The 13,344-nt window shown below is 36.6% G+C and overlaps 1 protein-coding gene across 4 annotated transcripts in view; it reads left to right on the forward strand.

The window, feature by feature from the left end:
- The first annotated feature begins 10,680 nt into the window (after positions 1-10,680).
- The window catches only part of zfhx4.L (zinc finger homeobox 4 L homeolog), a 129,039-nt gene continuing 126,375 nt past the window's right edge, over positions 10,681-13,344 (forward strand). For 2 of the 4 annotated variants that reach the window (XM_041566516.1, XM_041566521.1), the window contains exon 1: positions 10,681-11,432. The gene's annotated coding sequence lies outside the window, so the exon portion shown is untranslated. The other 2 variants (XM_041566518.1, XM_041566517.1) reach the window with 2 other exon arrangements.

Here is a 13,344-nt window from a genome sequence, read left to right on the forward strand (position 1 = left end):
ATAGATAGATCAATAGATAGATAGATGATAGATAGATGATAGATAGATAGATAGATAGATAGATAGATGATAGATAGATGATAGATAGATAGATAGATAGATAGATAGATAGATAGATAGATAGATAGATAGATAGATAGATAGATAGATAGATAGATAGATCGATCGATCGATCGATCGATCGATAGATAGTAGATGATACACATATAGATAGATAGATAATAGATAGATAATAGATAGATTATATATACTTGTAGATAATAGATAGATAATAGATAGATGATAGATAGATGATGATAGATAGATAGATAGATAGATAGATAGATAGATGATATATAGATAGATAGATAGATAGATAGATAGATAGATAGATAGATAGATAGATAGATAATAGATAGATAGATAGATGATAGATAGATAATAGATAGATAGATAGATAGATAGATAGATAGATAGATAGATAGATAGATAGATAGATAGATAGATGATAGATAGATAGATAGATAGATGATAGATCAATTTTAAATAAAAAACAATTGAAATCTCTTGCACTGCTTTTTCAGGTGATTCCAATGGCAGAAATGTTGGAAGGGGAGCCAATGGAGGCAATATCTGGAATTGCACATTTCAGCTAAAAAGTGGTAGCAAAAACACTTGCAGCCACTACAAGAAAGCTAGGCTTAAATCCATTACATGATCTAGAATAGTGTGTTCTAAGTTCAACAAAATAGTTTCTAAATGATATATTGAAATGTATGTTTATGTTTGTTGTTTTTGAAAACATATCTTTTCGTAGCCTGCTTACTGCATCACTCAATGGTTTTAGGGATAATTTACATTACATTTACATTACAGAAAGTAGTGCGCAATAGCAACATTCCTCTGTTTTCAGGTGCAGATACCTGCAGCTATCCCTACATCAGTGATCCCCAACAAGTGACTTGTGAGTAACATGTTGCTCACCAACTCCTTGAATGCTGCTTCCAGTGGCCTCAAGGCAGGTGCTTATTTTTGAATTTCTGGTTTGGAAGCAAGTTTTGGTTGCATAAGGAGTACAGACAAACAGCCTCCTGTAGGCTGCCAGTCCACATAGGGACTACCAATAGTCAATCACAGAGCAAGAGTGGCACCCAAGGAACTTTTTTATGCTTGTGTTGCTCTTCATTTGAATGCAGTTCATGGGTAAAAAAGGTTGGGGACCCCTGCCCTACATCAGACCATGTTCTATTCAAGAGGGATGGGCATTGGGAGGCACTTAGATGTTTCTCATCCCTAAATGCATATTCAAATGGCAGGAGATGTAGGGCCCAATAGCATCCAGTAAGGAATATCTTGTGATGCTGTGGTCTGCCCTTTGAACAAATATTCGTTAGATCAACACTAAGGGGCATGCTCTGGCACACTTTTGTACTTTAGCACTTGCACCCAAGGCAAAGTAAATGACCCATTTATCTCCTACAAAAATATTTCAAAAATAAAATCTTGTGGTTAAACTTTAGCACAAATAAGCCTTAAGGGTGGTGGCACACATAATAGTTTTTTAGGGAGATTACTCGCCCAGCGTCAAATTTCTTCTTTGAGCGACTCATCTCCCCGAAATGCCTTCCCACTGGCTAGAAAGGGATACGCCAGATGGAGGGACTTGAATCGCTTTGGTTTTCCGAAGTCTCCTGAAGTTTTCTCGTGAGGCAACTTTGGGCGACTTTCAGAAAACCGAAGCGATTCGAGTGCCATCCCACCGGCAATTCACATTCTAGCCAGCGGGAAGGCATTTTGAGGAGATTAGTCACCCGAAGAAGAAGAGATTTGTCGCTGGGCAACTAATCCCCCCAAAATATGTGTGCTTCCACCCTAAAATTTCATCAAACTTGTTACCTGGGCTCTGGAACTTTGAAGTAACACTTTCCACTTCTTGTCTTAAAGCATAGTCTTTCCCTGTAGAAGGTATTGTGTAAGTATACCACTAGATATAATTTTAAATAATTCCATCATTGTTTTCTTGGCTCAGGAACCTGTATGGTAAACAAACCACTTGTTCTTGTGTGACATCATTCTCTCCCTATCAACTCTATCGAGGTGTATATTTTTTTTTATTAAACCTGCACTATACATAAAAATTATAGCATGTAACTCCTACAGTGCCAGATGAACCTGAAATGTGTTACAGGTCCCTCTGGCTAAGAATGGATTAAATGAAAAACAAATGTGCCTCTCCGATTCAAACAGTGAAAACACGAAATTGGTTACTTAACCACCGAGTAACATATATTGGATTCAAATTTAAGTTAAATTAAGTTAAAGCATTCAGGCAACTGGTATCAAACTTTGTTTATACAGTCTGCAGATTATTCAAAATACATTTCTGGATTGTATTTTTGAACAGTAGATCCAAAGGTGTGAATAACATATCCCAAAAGGCTGAAGGTAATCTGGCACAAATGGTTACTGTTGTAATTTGGCTGTAAAATATTGTGTACATTTTAAAATGACCATCAATTATTGTTGTGATTGTGAAATTAATAAATACATGAAAAAAATTAATTTTAATTTAATTTGAATATACTTGCATTCAGAAATCATTTGAAAGACAACAGCTGCAATGAACTGGCCAATTTCTAAGCTACCTTTCCCTCTAAACTGTGTAAATAGGGCAGGCTTATTAACTCTTTCAAAACCAACACAAGAAACCGTTATGTCATTTTGATAAATGACTTGCAATTAATTTTAGGTTTGAAGATATTCTGTTCTGATCTTTCGCCTTTTTTTCACCAAGTGAACCCTATTGAATTTTTTTTAATATGTCAGCGGCTAAAAAAAAGAATTGTAATATAGAACACATAGAACATTTCTGAGGTTAAATATGGAGACAAGGTTACTGAAAGCGGGGTTCAGTGCAGAACGGACAAGCCAAGGCAAGTCGCAAAAGTGTATGTAAAGAATAGAATAAGTCACAAGAGGAAAGGAAAAGAACAACATTCCCGCCATTGCTCTAGTAACAAGGACATATGCATTTTATCATATTCATCATGTTTTGTCAGCTCTTTGTCTTTCATCTGCTAAACAGATAAACTATATTGCTAAGAACAACACAATAAATAATGACAGTTTCAGATATCTGATAGAAAAAAGATTCAATTTGTTTTTAAACACATTTACTTATTAATGAAATAGTTATGTTAAAAATCCAAATAGCATCTAATGCATTGGGTTGTTAATGAGCTAACACCCAAATAAGAGAATAAACTATAAGGGTCAAAATGTTGTTGTGGTTAAGGTTCTGTCTTAGAAAATTCTATTGTTATCTGTGTTAGATTGTATTGTATTTTAACTATACCTACAGCCATTAAATTTGTATTGCAGATAAATATTTCTGCAGGTGAAGACATCAAGGCAAGGAAAACAGTATGGAATGAAGATCTGTGAATAGGACAGAGGGATGTTTCTAAGGACATTTATTAGCTTCAAATAAGAGCATCTTTAGAGGAAAATATAGAGTAGGATGGTTACTTATCACACATTTGAAAAATATCTGCACTGTAAAAAAACGAAGGCTGTAATTTTGACCACATGCTCTTCAACTACTGAATGTCTGATGTGGAGGTGAGCACAGCTCTGGGTATGCAAAGTATTTTAAACACATTTAGTGATGTAGTTAATTGATCAAGATTGCAGTAAAAATCAGGTAAAGGAGATGAAATTGCAGGGTGTCAAAATTCAGTGTTTTTGTAACATATAAGCAGACAATGGTAAACTGGTAAAGAAGAAAAAAAGAAGCATCTCTGATGGAATGAAGAGACAGAGCAGTGTGTCATTGCAAAAGTCATGTTTAGCAGTCCATAATCACGAAATAATTGCAGGGATAATTATTTCTAAAGGGTGGGGAAAAACAGCCAAAGTATTGTAAGAAGAAAAATGGCAACAAAAAGAAACATTTTGATATTCGAATTTGTTGAAAAGTATCAGATTAGAAAACATAAAAAATGAATAATTCAGCAGAATACATTATTGGTGGACTGCTAAATAAATAAATATTAGTTGGGGGGAAAAAATGTATGCGAGGCTGAGGCAGGTAGCAAATGAAATGGGTCTGGAATTAAAAAAAGGAGAAGATGAATAATAGGCTAGAGCCAGAATGGGTTAACAGTCGAGTTTGGGGGGGGGGAGTCAGACAGGATGGAGCATGTGTTGCAGTGAGCAAGGAGAAGCATGGTCTGAGGGTTAGGTTAGATTTCCAAAGCTCTTAGAGCTGATCGACCAGCCCGTCGGAGTCACTATTCAACCCGAGTCCCAAACACACGCCTCACTAACTACTTTACAGCCACTTTCATTGATTTTCTTTATCAAATAAACATAATACCCGTTACAGCAACACTTCCTCTTCTTGCAGTCAGAATGCCACAAGCATGCAGCCTGCATTTCTCCACTTTGGACTTTCCCCAATCCCTTAACAAATGTCTGTCCATGCTAAAATGAATACATGATTTTTTAAAAAAAAATATATATATAAATATATAAATGTATGTCTGAGCAGCATCTAAATACAATGATCACTTGTTCCAAGGCGTTTTAACTGCAAAAATCAGCCTCATTTTTACTCATATTCACATTTTGCCTACAGATTTGTAACCTTGACATTCCATTTTCTCTGTTAATTTCAGCTTAGTGTAATGGATTTTTGCCAGCTGTGCCTATATGCTGTATATTAAAAATCATACAGGTCTTATGTCAATGGAGCAAAAAATGGTATTAAAATTTCTTCAAATACTGTCTTTTTGAACTACGTCGTCTTGTATGTCAAAGGGTTGCTGAATTATTCATTATTATAATTACTATCATCATTTTCATTATTCTAATATTATCCTTTCCATGTGGAAATCATTTTATTATTGTAATTTGATATGTGAAGAATTTCCCTTTTTGTCGTTGAATTTGTATTTTTTTTGTTATATTTTAAAAAGTTTGGCATTGAGTTAAGATAGATAAATGCTTTAAATAGCTTGTAGTGTGCTATAGATTTCAGTTTATCTAATCAATTGAAATGCCAATAGTTCGATTAAAGGTTCAGTGTCTTACTAACAACCGTGTGCTTTTTTTTTTAGAATGAAAAACTAGATTATTTGTAAAGCTGTATCTGTGCCTGATGCCACTTTTTGTCCAGATTTATTTTCAATCGCCTTTAGTAGTTTAAATTGAAAAAATATATATATATAAAAAGAGCTCCCTTATCTATTCAAATGCTTCAGTGTCTGGTCAATGTATTTAAGAAATACCCGTAGAAAAAATTCAGGTGAATTATATGTGATCACACAGTGATTGCAGAATATTAAATTAAACTTAGATAAATCCGCATTGAAGGAGGCAGCACCCAATCCTGAATTTATTTCCCATTTTCTATAACGGCATCACTACGCTGCTCTCTTTGCAATGACAATGTGCCAAATCTAGACATTTTGAAAACATTTTCCATATGCTTTAACTGGAGGCTGATAGACAAAGGAGCAACAAAGATGGGCTTTTTTCTCCAGAGGTATATATCATTTTTTTTTCCTTTTTTCTTCCTGCAATGTAAATAAAACTTTTATGTTGATTTCAGCCATTTTTTAATCTCTTGCATAGGTTTTTTCAGACAGAAAGCGTTTTTTCCTTTTATTTAGGATTCTTATGTAACGTGGGACAGCTTGCACGCAGACAGTATTGATTCATTTTGTTAGTGATTGTTGCTTTCCTGCAATTAAAGGTGGTTTTAATTACAATGGTTCTATGTTTCATCTGCTGCTTACTATTAAGCTTTTTACCCTGCTTTTTACAATTTCTGCTAATTTTTAGTATGTTTCGTTTTCTTTCTCTTTATAATGATGATTTTTATTGACATTTTAGATCTAGAATGATTGTTTGTAATTAATACCTGATTTTTATAGGATAACTGAGTATTTTATGAAGTTCATATTGTTCACATCCCTAACGGGAATTTTAATCAAAACGGTTTGTTTCATGACAGGACAAAGCTTTATTCTATTTTGAAACAGAGTCGTTTTATTTCCTTTTCTGGTCAATTTGATTCTTGCTTAATTCTAATTGCAGTAATTATTATTGCTGTCTCTTTTCAGATGGTTTCATCATACTTTTTTTTTCCTTGAGTCGTAAACTTGAACAAGTTAAGCAATGGGGTTTTTTTTTTCATTGTACATGCCCTTTTTTTTCCTGTGGCTTTGGTGTGTCATTATTGGAGTTAGGTCATAGGATTTTTCCCGATCTGGTGTGAGAGCTATAAGGGAGATACTGGGAAGCCTTTCTTATGGGGCTGCTGCAATGTGATTTGTTTATAAACACTGGAAGCTTGCCTGGAATTGAGGGGGGGGGTGACTGTCAGAAAGCTCTGACCTCTTAAAGCTCAGAGGGCTTCTGAATCCATAACCTCATCTGTGCAGTGGCTGTTTTTACCTTCTCTATTCACTGTCATCTTTTTTCCCTTTTCCTCCCTTTTCTTCAGCCTCTGTTCAAAATTCCGCCTTCCTTGCTACCTTTTTTGCCACCTTTTCTCGTGTATTTTTTGCTGGGTGTTTCCCCCCCATCTCTCTTTTCACAGCCGATCACATATAAGTTTGATGTACTTGATTGGGAAAACGTACTTTTTATACTTTCTTTTTATTTTCTTTCCCTGATCTATTTTTTTTTCTTTTTAAAAATAAACCCAGCTATTCCTTTCACCCAGAAATGTTTTTGCCAGTGGGTTATGAAAGAGCATAAAAGGTAGATGGTAAGAGCATCCGGCTCAGATGATCAGTCTTCCTGAGGGCACTTTAAGAGTGAAATTCAGAAAGCCTCTCCTATATTCTGCGCCTCGATCTCTCTAGCCAAGTGTTTCCTTTCTCTTGAGATCATTTTGTTTCCAACCAAAAGCCATCCGAGAGCACGGAGACTGATTGTGACAAGCAATAACTTTGTTTTAATTGTTTGTTTTGTTTGCATCTGCGGTGATTAAAAAGGGACATCCACCAGCATAAGGGGCAACTGTATTTACAACACATTTACATATGCATGTGTCAGTGGGTGTTAATGATGTGCATGTGTTGCTGGCAATTAGAATTAATTACTGACTTGGCCCTAAACATCTAAATTAACTCCACGGATATGGTGGAGCTGACAATGGGATCTAAATAGGGTACTGTAATGTAGCTGGAGCCCTTTTTTATTCCCTTAAAACAACCCCGAAAAAATGTTAGTTAATGTGCTGCTTTGTCAAATAGCCCCCGGGAGGAAGAGAAGCAACAAAAAAAGCCAGAGGAGAGGGGGCTGGGGATCTGAAAGTGTCTGCAGCTTAGACAAAGGGTCTCTAACACTCAAATCTTGTAATACCTCGTTTCAAACTGAGCTAGTCTATAGACTTAGTGCAGACCATCAAAAGACATGGATTCTCCTTCCCTTGGGCTGGGGGTGGGAGGGAACGGGACAGTTATTAGTGATAGGACAGCTATTAAAAGGGAGAAACTAAGCAATTATAGGTTCTAACATGTCCATACTGTAGAATTGTCCCCCCAAAGTTGTTTGCAGAGATCAATTTAGGAAACAAATAAATGTTTGGCTTTATTTTCAACATCAAGGAACTGCACATGCCATAAAAGAGCATCAGTACCTTACTGGAAGCAAATACAGTCCAAGACTTAACCAGTTCACTGCTGCAAGGGCCCGGAACTCTTAGCAGAACAAGAAGGCAGGACAGAAGAGATGCAAAGCTAATAGTGCTGCTTAGTTACTCCAATGTTGGTATGTTTGCAGAACATTAGGGTGCTTTAATCTGCACTGATGAGAGGACAGATAATAGGATATAGCTGAGGCATTTGTGTAGGGATCGGGAGAAAGAGGGGAGGGAAATGACAGGCAAAGAGACAATAAGGAAAGGGGAGTGAATACTGAGAGGAGATTAGTAAAATAAATGGATTCTTAAAGGGAAATCAAGAAAGAAAAGAGCAGTGAGAGATATTAAAAGATGAATAAAGAATATTTCATAGACAAAAAAAAAAAAAGACAAGAGCAAAGCAGAGAAAAGAAAACCAAGAGCAAGAAGGAGGGTTCAACAGGCAAACTAAAAATAAGATTTAAACTACATGGCTATTAATCTGTTTTGGAATAGATGGGGGGGGGGATGTGCAAGGAAAGTGTTAACTAGAATGGGAGAAAGTGTGTAGAGGATATTGATAAGGGAGAAAATTTAGGCAAAAGGAAAGTTAAAGAAAATATCTGAAAAAATATAGATTAGGGTTTTAGAAACAAACCTGAAATTGTCTGCCTAACGCTGCCTCCCTCCTTGCTTCCTTTTTTGCTTGCTTTCATCCATCCCTCCCCTCCTTTCTCCTCTCCCGGGTCGCTGCTGCCTCCTTTCTGTCCTCTCTCCTGCTCACTCCGTTTCGTCCCCTTCACATCTGCCAACCTGGCTCTCTCTTAGCTTTAACCTTCTTCGATTTTTCCTAGTTCCCTGGCCATCCCTGATTTTCTTTTAACTGAACTTCCCGCAGTATCTTTTTTTTTTCTCCCCAGAGCTACTATTTTTAGGAAGAGAGAGAGAGAGAAGAGAATGAGAAAGGGAGAGGGCAGTGAATAAAAGGGTTAGGAGGGGCAGTAAACATTCACAGGGGAAAGAATGAAAATGGGAACTCACCTCTTCACATTCCCTGCCTTCCCTTTTGTCCATTTAGCTGTAATTCAGTAACACTCATACCATACTTAAAAAGAGATAAAGAAAGCTGCAACAATAAGGAGGACGTGACTGATATGTCCCTTTATGCTTCCTGAGTGGTTTCATTTTCATGGATATTTCCATAAAATTTGTCAATATTGGGGTAAAAAAAAAAATAGAATTTTGAACGAAATCATTTAGGCACAGTCACTTTCTACATCAAAGTCCATGTCATTTTCTTATAAGTAAACCAATACAGCCTCGTATGTCCTTATTTTGTTCCTAGTGTAACATTTGTGTGAGGGAGTGTACGTGAGTGTTTGTATATATGCACACACACATGCACTGTGTTTATATACTTCTCTGAATGTATATGCGAGTACATTTATGGAAACGCATGCATAAATACATGTGTATGTTAAAAAGACTAAAATTTAAAAGACAAAAATGGAAGTGCAGTGGCAGTGTGTGTTTGTAGGTATAATTAAATATGTATGTGAATATATATATATATATATATATATATATATATATATATAAATATAACTCTTTATATAATAGATCCATAGATCCTGATATGACCTTTTTTAATATTTAAACAGATTCAGTAATTGCTGATAAGATAACACATCTATGTTAGACTGTATGTATATATTCCTCTCATTATGATATATATATATATATATATATATATATATATATATATATATATATATATATATATCTATATCTATCTATATCTATCTATATCTATCTATATCTATCTATATCTATATATATATATATATATATATATATATATATATATATATATATATATATATATATATAGATATAGATGTATATATATAGATAGATAGATAGATAGATAGATAGATAGATAGATAGATAGATAGATCATCATCATTTAGCTACATATGTAATAACTATAACTTTTTAATATTAAAAATCAATTTTTACATGAATCATTTAAAAAAAAAAAATCTAAAAGCCATAATTTCCCATCTTCCTATACACGTACGAGGACCATTTCATAACATGCACATACCCTGATCTTTCCATCTTCGCCAACAAAAAAAATATCACTTTGCGTCACTAGAATTTTTATAAATATCTCTTTACTTTATCAGCTATTGGTAGCTAGAGGTTTCCAATAATCCAGGAATATTTTTGCATCCTATTTGGGATTTGTGAAATTTGTGGCTTGAAATGACATCGCTGGAAGGACTTGCCAAAAATCAGCCCCCCAGTTAAAGGGTTCACGTTGTTTATGTGCGATTTGCCAAGAACCTTGCCTGCATCTTGTCATTTTTTCATGTGAAATTGTCCTGGAGCGGGATGGTGCTAACCCTTTCCTATAGCAATTGGCAGAGCTGGTACCTTAGGCCTCAGACATGTTTTGATGTGTAGCCCAAGAATCTTGGACTAAAAGGCACATCACCTTCAACATGACATTCTGGTTTACCTTCTCGGGCTTATGACACTGTAAACATCCTTTTGCTCTTGGTATTTACCTTTGTTTTGTGGAAAACCCCACATTGCGATAAAAATCTACGTTGGTTGAGGCATATCCCTGTTTTTTGTTTTTTTTTATGTCGCTCATCATCGTGGCATCGGAAGCCGATTACTATTTTTCAGAAATCTTCGTATAAATGTTGGGTTTTTTCCCTTTTCTCTGGCAATTTTGTTACGTGAACGCAAACGTACTAATAGAAAATTCGACACTGAAGCCGAATGGTGTGTAATAAAATACAGAAGCAGACGCTTTCTTATTGCATACACCATGGGGCTATCGTCATCGGCTGCACCGTTGTACTCACAATTATTTAAAAAAAATATATTTTGTTTGTGATATTTATAAAATAATATATTAAGAAATCTACCTGTGTATTTCCCTGTACTCTCTCGCCATAGCTTGCCCTATTTGCTTAGTAAATATAAGTGCTCTAAGTGGAGTCCTACCTCAATTGCTTTAACTGCTTTCCAAGGTAAATGTGAGAAGAATTTTTTTTTTATTCCTGTGGTATGTGATTAACTTTACTATTCTGCTCATTCCCTGAGCCCTATAGTTTGTATACATGTGTGTGTTAGTAATTAAGTCTTCAGCCAGGAGTGGATGGGCTGCTCTGTGATCCTGCTTCTGATTATTGTTGTGGTTTCTGCAGCCCCAGTGAGCGGCTCTAAGTCCGGGCTGCACGTCATTTGCAATCTGGAGACTGTTGATCACCTCACTAATTACACCTCCCCCTCTCTCTCCTCTCCTCTCTCCTCTCTCTCTTTCTCGCTTGCTCTCTCTCATTCCCAGAGTGCATATCAGGAACAGACACACAAAGACATGCGCACTCAACTTAATCAGCCATTTTTTTAAACAGGGCTAAAACGATAATAATTAGCAGAATAAAGACATTCATTTCCTTTCCTCCTTTTCCCAAGCCCTTCACAAGCAAACAGCGAGGCAGCGGATGGCACATGCTTTCACACCCAGCGGACCCAGAACAACAAGCAGAGCCCCCTCTCCGCTCAATCCCTCGCATCTGCACTCCTGCAAAAAGTTCCAGGATTATTCTTTTTTTCTATGATTGTCCTCTTTTTTTTTTTTTTATTATTCTCCAATTTTTTTCCCCTTCTTGATGAACATTCTTCCTTTTAATGGATGCTATCAGCTGTAGAGAATAAGCTGAACAGAGAGAGAGAGAGAGAGACACACACACAATATAAATAAGAAGATCGAGCGAAAACTGCAAGGGGGAAATGGAAAGTAAGTTTTTTCTTTAACTTTTATTGAGCAGTTTGTGTTAAATTTAGGTGGGGTATTGATTATCTTTCCAAGCTGATCTTGCACAATCTTTGATATTTTGCTCTCTCTCCCTCTCTCCCACACTCTCTCTCTCACATACTGCTCGCCCTCTCGCTGCCTCACTTTGTTTCTCTCACATACACACACACACATTCCCCATCTGCACAGATCCCGGCTAACTCCCCCTTCCTCTCCTTTTCTTTCTTCCGAACTGACATGCCAGGGAGCAGTTTGCACTGATTGCTGCCCGGTGTCCATTCTTTTTTTTCTTTTTTCTTTTCCCTTTCCATCTCTTTCCTCCCCTCCCTTTCCAGTTTTTCTCCGGTGAAACTTGGATTAGGCATCTCAGTGCCAGGGGGGGGGAGAGAGAAAAAAACTGTCAGGCAGACGAGAAGCTCGACTGTCAAAAAAAAAAGTGCCTCAGCTCCCGGAGCTCGGGATGTCTGCTAAAGCTCTATATTCCCTTATTCCAAAATAAAAATCCTGAAGCATGCCATTGCAAGGGTTCCTACTTGTGCCTTTTCCTCACTTTGAATGGTTGGCTACATTTACATTTCAGGCATTTTTGAAGCTCCAGGTATGTTTTTTGCATCTCACACATGAGAAGTGGTATTGTTATTTCTGAAAAAACTTTCTGTATAGTATGTCTTGATATATATATATATATATATATATATATATATATATATATATATATACACATACATACATACATGCATGTAAACATATATATATATATATACTTCCATTTATCCTTTTCTCGTGAACAAAATTCCCAAACAGCTGTTTTAAAGAATTGCACAAGTGGATGTGCATATCTGTTTTTTTTTTTGTTAGTATTGGTGGCATGGTCTGCTAGGTTTGGATGACCTTGCTGGGGGTGGCCGGGAAAGAAAGGCCATGGGGGATGGTTTTCAGCCTGTCTCCTGGAGCTCTGTTGTCCTGTGCAGGCTCTCTGCTTCAGGGGCAGGCATAACTCATCTTTCCCCTCCCTGCTATCAGCCACACTGACTCCGTTGTCTGTGAACACGAGGAAACTAAAGTAAAAGAAAAGCCCATTTTGTGAAATCACTGGTTAAAAAAAAAAAAAAAAATCATCCCAAAAGATCTTAAACGCCTTTCAATGGAAATAGTTTAATCTGCAATGCGAACATTACATGGATATTGCAGAACAAACACCCTATGGCCAAGAAATAGACGTCTTTCTGTCTCTTCTATTTCTACCTTGTTAGCTATCTTCTTTAAATCCAGTGTTTGAGAAAGCAGCTTTTTCAGTGTATTGGAAGTTTGTGGTAGGAGATAAGCTCATTGTGTTACCTGCAAGTTGTGTCGGCTTCTGCCGAGACAAGAGGAGCAGGGGAGGGCAGAATGATCGCCTTCAGTCCTTTTAACCCTCGTCGCTGTTTTGGGGCTTTATCCTTGTTTCTTTAAAATGAAGACGATAGCAACACATGCTTACACACGGGAGAGAAAGAAATGGACAAAAAAAAGCATGAAATAGTAATGGGGGGTTGATATAAAGTAAAACAAAGCCCACTTGATGCTGAAGATGGTGGCTAATATTTATCCAAACAGGCTGCTGTGACGGAAGTCTGGTCATCCCGTTGTCTGACAGTTGCATTTCCTCTGCTTCATTCCATTTACCCTTTTTTTTTTTATTAACCCTTCTCCCTTTTAATCAAGGCTCATGTAGATGGCAGTCAAAGGAGGCTGTGGATTTTTTTTCCTCTTCCCCTGGATTTTCAGTGGCTTGATCCTTGAGAGCAGCCAGTGCTAAAGAGCCCAGAAAATGTAATATTTGTGTTATTGTAGAAGCAGAGGCTGTGAGATATGCAGCCCAGCCTGTGGGGTTGCTGCTTAGATTGAGGTAGAG

The sequence above is a fragment of the Xenopus laevis genome, chromosome 6L (assembly GCF_017654675.1).
Source record: "Xenopus laevis strain J_2021 chromosome 6L, Xenopus_laevis_v10.1, whole genome shotgun sequence".
NCBI lineage: Eukaryota > Metazoa > Chordata > Amphibia > Anura > Pipidae > Xenopus > Xenopus laevis.